This window comes from Ischnura elegans, chromosome 13, assembly GCF_921293095.1.
Source record: "Ischnura elegans chromosome 13, ioIscEleg1.1, whole genome shotgun sequence".
In the NCBI taxonomy this organism is placed as follows: Eukaryota; Metazoa; Arthropoda; class Insecta; order Odonata; family Coenagrionidae; genus Ischnura; species Ischnura elegans.
The window spans coordinates 21,018,083-21,025,700 of NC_060258.1; the positions used below are offsets into that span (position 1 = coordinate 21,018,083).

Consider the following 7,618-nt stretch of genomic DNA (forward strand, 5'->3'; position numbering starts at 1 on the left):
TTTCGCTTGCAAGAAAATGACTTTAGGGAGAAGATTTTTATTCGTTGGAACTTATCTTTACTAATATATAATTATAAAATCAGGTATGCCTTGGATTAATCCCTTAGTCGCAAGACTGCGTGTATTCTCTGCGCTAAAAAATCTCCCAAACGATAAACAGACGACTCAATCCATCAGGAAGCATCGAAGTATAAGAGCTCCGTGCACTTGAGACTTCTTATTTCTCGCAATTCTAATCAATTGCGCTTCCATCTTCCCAATCTCATCCAAACAAAATCTCTCTCCAATATATTAATGCAGTAATAATTAAAAAATAGATTGCCTAACGTGTCATAAAACACCATTGTCTCCTCGCCCTCAATTCCTGATCTGCATATGCATACTACTCCGCGAGCCGCCTAAAAAGGCGTGTGGCAGAGGGTTTCAAGACATCTGCCGTCTCCCAATGAAATAAAAATGTTAAAACAAGATTACGACAAGCATTCATTGCAATCATACACAAATACCACAAAGTTAAGCAAGAGTTAGTGAATGTAATTAAGTGGTTTATGAAATAAAACCAAAACTGTAATAATTATCATTACTTTTTGATTCCTCTCAACCGGATCCAAGAGTTCGTGATTAATGCGTGTGAAAGTTGAAACCGGCTGAGTGAATAAAAATATGAAAAAAAACGATTTAACATTAATATACAATCCCTTTATTAATTGCTTCAGCCAACTCTCCCCCTCCCCTAGACCCCCTCAACCCTCCACCCCCTCCTCGGCCCTTCCCCAGGTTTTTCCAACACTCTTGTTCCTAACTACGTAAAAGGTGGTGAAGCAACCGAAAATTTAGTCGTATTATTGCTTTTCATTGTGACTTTTATTGTCTTTTATACTACATCTACATAATACCCAACAATCTGCCCAAAAGGCGTGTGGCATGGGGTGTTAAGACATCGATTTAAAACGAGATTACGACTACCATTCATTAAAATCATTTATGGTTCGGAAGATAAGCGAATTCCAACATCTATCCGTTTGACAAAATATCTCTCTTAATTTATCGCTTCTGTCTGATCTGGAAATATAGTGACTCTGATATAATATGTTCTCCGTGTCGCTCTTAAAGATATCCATTTCCAAATGTTCAAGCAATCTAAGCCTAGCGCGCAGCCTCCGAATAATTACAGCGGCTCCCAGCCTAATAGGGTATTTTTCCTTCATCAAAGAATACGAAATGCAATGATTGCAATTCCTTACCCACCATTAGTGTATTCAAAATGTACAAATTATTTGGTTTTAGAAATCCCAGTTCACACGAATGGCAACGGTCAATTTTAATCTCATTTTAAAGGGCCAGATTGGCGCCCATGTGATTCCGCTCCACGTGACGTCACAGGGACCTAGTTTCTATACGAGTAGATAGGAGTTTTACATCGTCTGAGATTACCAATGCATCCATCGGGTACAGAGCTCAGCATAACATCTCTTAATAATCACACATTAAAAATACCTAAGTTTAGGAAGTTTCCATCGTTTGATAGGGGAATAATAATCCTTATTTAAGCCAAGCACTACCTGCTAGCAGCCTGCGTCGTATCAGCGCCCAAACCTCGCCCCAAGGTCACCTCACAAGGCGGCAGGGAGAACCAGAAATACGTCACAAGGACTTTTTCCCATCATTCCTACTTAACCATCGCGTTTTTGCGCGCTTGATAATTTTCACTTTTCGTTTAATCGCGAAAAATAAATATCATCAATTAAAAATCTAAAAGTGCGAAATTCGATCTCCAGCAGTAATAATATTTCGATTTAGGCAATAAAAAAATAATAGGAAACCACCCTATTCGCTTAACATCTGGGTAACGCTGTCCGTGCGACCGTAGAAATTTTTGAAGTATCGCACAGATTTTGTACGTATTTTATTGTATTCCCGGATTCAGTTATCGCAACTTTTCGACTGTACTTTGTTTATCTCACGGATTAAGTCTTCCTGAACCGGATCAAATATGATTTCGTTGCACATTCAAGGTGCGGTCGGAAGAGGGCAAAAGTAGCTTTGAACTTTTTTAACTTCTCATCCGAAAATCTTCTCATAATACGCTTGGATAAGTTCTTCAGGGCTATGCCATAAACATTCCATATTTATGTTCCCCACGATAGGATCATAGTTATTAATACTCCCAAGTACTTCACTTTGTCTGCTGCCTTTATGCGTATACCAGATGCTCTTACTTCATCGATGAGTGGTAATCGTCGTTGTGTGTTACCAATGCTTTTACTGCAGAAATTAATACGAAATTTCTTCAAATTTTTAGTAGAGTTGGAGTAGTAATTAGATTACTTTGTGGGAATTTCCTTGAGTACAGCTTTTAATATTTTTTTGGCCTAAAAATCAGATAAGTTTTCTCGTTGCAACAGAATTCATCCTGTCTTTAGTTCCTTACAATTTACGAAATACCAATTTGTTAACTACCCAACAAAGAATCTACCGATTCGATCGATGGATTTTTCTTTCTCGTAGGAAAATCCACTAGGATTGGTAGAACATTAATAGCCTACGCTTGGTTTCGCATATTAGTAGGGCCTCCTTCGCTTCTGTAGCGTTGGGGCGTTTTTCCCTCGTCCCGTCCCTTCTGTTCCGTGTTCCTGTTTGGATCGGATACCTCGGATTCAAATACCCGCGGATATTGCCCTTCATCGGATCCAAAGTCGCGGAATGCATCGGATCTGGATCCGAAATTTTAAATAATAGCTTCAGTGAATGCAACGCCTCATAAAACTGGAAAGAGTTACGATTATTTCTTCGAATGCGTCGTCGCACGTGATTCTTGTCCTACTCATGAACTGTTTTGTCTAAAAGCTCTCGCAGAGGTTGCAAGTAGAATTTCAGCCGTGGCCAGGATTTTCAGCCAGAAAATAAAAAAGGCAAAATACGACTGGCACATAGTGTGACTCTTCCCAAGAGGTTGAACAATCATCGGAGGAATTTCAGCGCCGTAGGATAATAACCACGTCAAAAGTAACTACGTCGCAGATTTCAGAAAACCACCCTCGGCCGTCCATCAGCCCGTGCCTCTGTTGTTTTTTTTCGCATCCGAAATCACACGGACCAAAAATCATTGTCTTCTAAGGAAAGTATCAAATCACACGAAAACAATTGAAGCGTGTTTCATCCCTAACTCGCCTCACCAACTGACCTTTTTTGGCCTACCAGCTTCAATTCTCCGTTTCTAGACGATAAATGCTAGGAGAGTGACTTTCCGGGCCCGAAGATATCTTGATAGCTTCGACAATTAGATGATATGCACGAGATTTAAAAAAAGAATTAGACCAAACGAGGCGCATTCCTAACGATATTTCTGTTTTTTTTTCAGCTGTAATTGATTTCCACTCAGTTTTCTATCTACAATTCTACAATTACACTTAACTGATTGTCCAAACAGCATGATTTTCAAAGAAACAAGCGCAGCATTAACCCCTCAAACAATTAGAGACGGATTGGAAACGCCGACTACATTTATCACGTAGCGCGCCCGGCTTCGCTTTGAAGGCAACATAGAGCATCTGGAGAGGGCGTTAGCTACCCCTCCTACGGTAGGAAAGTGAAGCCAGGGGGGCGTGGCACTTTAGCCGGTCCGCCATATTCCTTTACCGCGGGTGGAGCAGAAATACATGGTTCCTTATGGGGCATTCGTCAAAGGAAACTCAATATTTTACCTATTGACAGCCGGAAAAAGCCGTTCCCACCGATGAGGGAAGGTTATCTGTTGAATGTAAAACCGGAAAAAATGCATCTTTTGGATGAAATAAACGATTCAACCACGGTGTAGCAAATTAAAAATATGACGCACGACAAGTCATTTGCGACATTAGCAACTAATTTTCAGCTGTAAGGTGAAAAATAACTGATGAATTCATGTGAAACCACTAAGTTATAACTTGAGATGATCACAGTAGAACTTTTTTAACCAAATTCAGTTATGAAAGTAAATAAAAAAGGATAAATGGACGAGAGAGGAATGGGAGGACACTGAATGCTACGATAATAATCACGTTTAATTGCTATTGCGTGCACTACAAGATTTTATTTGGCTAATAATCCGTCAAAAATATACATAAATCGTGATTCAAGGAAAATAATATGGTTTAGCAAGACTTAAAACAATCGGGAATCATGCCTACCATTACTTATGAATTCCCTACAAAAAGTATTGATGAGAAAATTTTAAACACAGCGAAGTCAAGCTTCGATTCTTATCGCCGGACATTTTTTTCCGGATATGTAACTTCAATATCTAAGTGTTACACAGTGTAAATCATTTCCGAAACTACTGTTAATAACCTCATGGCCATTTAATCAAAAGGGCTTCCTCATCAAAGGATAATTTTGAGCATTAGCAAAGTAAAATATCATCTATGAGACAAGCTCGAAAGAGATTTCGCTTACAATTCCGAGTAAACTGCCATGAAAACAATACTGTCTTAAGAAATTGAGAATGGGTCTGATGAATTTCAAGTGCTGACAATTCAGATATTATTTTCCTTCCCCAAAATCAGGCGAACATGCACAGTGGGTAACAGCAGTGTTAAATGGAATCGTTGAAGGAGGTATTAAAAAAGAAAATAATTCCCATTTTCCAACTTATATTATGTACACACCCATCAAATGTTACATTTTCAGATTTCCAGAATGATTAAACAATGCTATTGAAACTGATTATTTATACAATTAATGCAAAGTAACCAAATTAACAATAAATCTCAGGCAGACATGAAGTAACATTCTATTAAGATATATTCAGATTGGCAAGAGCATTATGAATACATGATGAAGGCCGCCACACCTCCGGGATCATTTCCAATTTTTGTACGTTCATACAACCTCAATTACATCGGCTACTGGATTAGCTGAACCTGCAATTAAAAATGTATAAATTCTTTACCTATATTACACGTAAATAGGAATTATTTGACAATTTCAATGGGCAGAGTCTGTGTGATATATCAAATGCTTAGCATCACCAATCAAGATAAACCTCTAGATGTTTAGGAAAAATGCTATCACTTAAGTTTCTACTTCATCAGGAGAACAATGAATGAGAAATTTAAATTTCGAGTTCGTTTGAAGTTCGTCGCTAATTAAACAAGTGATTGAATGGAAGCTATTCAGAATAGGAGGGCTGATTACTTTCTTTGACCACCACAAAATGCAAGAATTTCTGTTGGATGTGTCAAAAGGTGTCACGCTTCTAGCAGAGGCCCAATGGTTTATCCACTAGGCCACCGCACTTCCACACTGGTAGTAAACAGAGTTGGCCCTTATTAAATTGGGAACAATTTACTACACATATACAAAATAATCCTATTCCATTTAATGTTGTCTAAATTTGGCAATATTTTTGTCACCCTTTAATGCCAAAACAATGAAAGTAATGAAATTGAATTTTTGCAAGCTAGTATTTAAGTAACTTGACATTATGGTGCACATGTGTGGTACAAAATAGGTGCATACTTTTGTTTGCTATGTATTGTAGTGGTGTGACATATGCGTGCACCTAATGTACATATAGCCTAAAATAGATTGTTTATTGTATCGTAAGCAATAACCTTAATGAGTGTTATTCACATTGATTAAAATTGAAGTGACAATTGTAACGAAAGACAAATATGTTGAGTCAAAGGGGGAAATTCATTGACAGACCATGAGTTCTGGGCGAGTAGTTAGTAGGAAACCACCATCTGTGCCACAAACTTTCATCGCCTTATACAGGGTAATTACTTATTTTTTTCAAATTGCAAAACAGACGAACACATGATTGATCATGATGAACACATTCACAAAGAAGCAATGAAAGGGCACTAAATTGAAAAAAAATGAAAGAGGCACCAACTTGATCATAGCGTAGATAAAGGAGCTGTTGCTTCAGCAAAGTTGTAATCAAAAAAACAAATATAAACAACACCTACGAGCAAAAAAAGATGAACAAGAGCTATATGAAAAATGACATTAACCAGATATTGCTGTAACTCAGCAAAAACTAATTAGAACATGTTCCACTTTCTAAGAGTTTAGGTGACATGAATGGGCTATGAAACAAGAAAAAACACATTCTGGGCATGTAAAGTGGTTCATTAATACATATCAACTTATGCTTTTTACAACGATATTTTTATGACTGAGCATTTTATTTCTAAATAAGATCAATTAAGGTGTACATCAACCCATCAACAGAGGAAGAACTTCGTGTTCCTTTTTTGCCGAGTAAGTGCTGTTACTGGTCATCGCTAATGATCATAATAACTTTTCGGTCGATAATTGAAATATTGCTAAGCATTCCTTTCAAAACATGGGACGCAATTGTAAGGCCAGTTTAATAACTTAACAATTTTGCATTTTAGATCTAATTTCCACAATTTGTAGAAAACAACATTAATTTGCCAATGCTTGGTTGAGAACCACAAATCCCTGTACATGTGTTATGATTTTTAACTAATGTCGAATTTCGGTGGCTAAGAGTGCCATGCGTATCTCCGCTCTAAATAGACCTAATATCTGAACACCAAGTGTTCAATGAAGCACGAAATTCACTCACATCGCACAACTTGTACCGCGAATTGGCACAAAAATTTTTGAACCATTATGTCAATACACAAAAATGTTCACCAGCGATGGTACGCAGGGATGAAAAGAGTTCCGAAAAAGAACGGATATTTTTTTTAATATCTTACTTCATTACGATAAGCATTATCACTCATGACAAAATTCAACATAGTATAATACAATTTTAGCACTGATAAGGATAAGTAACAAATAACCAGTACACTGCCGCACATGAGTCCACCTGCTGCACGCGGCACATACATAGACAATTAACAAGGTTGACCATGCACTTCAAGCAAATGATATAGATATTACTAATAATTCACTATTTTGCAACTTACCGGTGGAATGTGAGTCCAGGTATCTTTTTACCGGGGCAATTACTGCACCCGTAAGCCGCGCAGCAAACCATCTGCGAAGGTTGAATAAATATGTCGTTTTCAAGGTTAAATACTCACTTTTAACGGAGATAATAATATACCAGTATTAAGATGAATTCTAGAATATCAGCATACCTTCAGAATGCTTCAGCAGCCTCGGTATACTGAAAATTAGGTGATTTTCTTAACACTTACCTTTATGGGAAAACGAGCGAGCGAGGTAAAGGGATATGGCGGACGAACAAAAGCGCATCGGGTAAACAGGTTTCTGCTGGCTTCACTTTTTTCAGCTAACGCCCTCTCCAGATGCTCTATGGAAGGCAACGACGTCACTGAAGCAAGGTCTGACTTGTTCGTCCTTGACTCCCTCATTTGTAGCCTTGTTGTTTGAAATACGGAGGGAGGGAGCGTGCTCCTTCCTCTCCACCTCTCCTTTACGCGCTCCTTCCGAGTGGCGTTCACCATGGGGAGGGTCCGGACCCCACCCCCCAAAATATAAAAACACAGTTACTGTCCTTCACAAAAGAAAACAAAATATTGAAATATCAGGAATTTACAAAATTTTTCTTTAACAAATATAGTTTTTCGATTATTAAAAGTTTTAAAATTAGTTTAAAACCCATTATGTAGTGCCCAGTTTTTTCAAAAAT

General features: G+C 37.9%; 1 long non-coding RNA gene across 1 annotated transcript; it reads right to left on the reverse strand.

Moving 5' to 3' along the window:
- Positions 1-4,855: 4,855 nt before the first annotated feature.
- On the reverse strand, positions 4,856-7,272 carry LOC124170184. The gene is made up of 3 exons (XR_006867347.1): positions 7,164-7,272; positions 6,930-7,000; positions 4,856-4,901 (listed from the first exon to the last, which is right to left on the reverse strand). It is a non-coding gene; the product is annotated as an uncharacterized LOC124170184 (long non-coding RNA).
- Between the last annotated feature and the right edge of the window lie 346 nt (positions 7,273-7,618).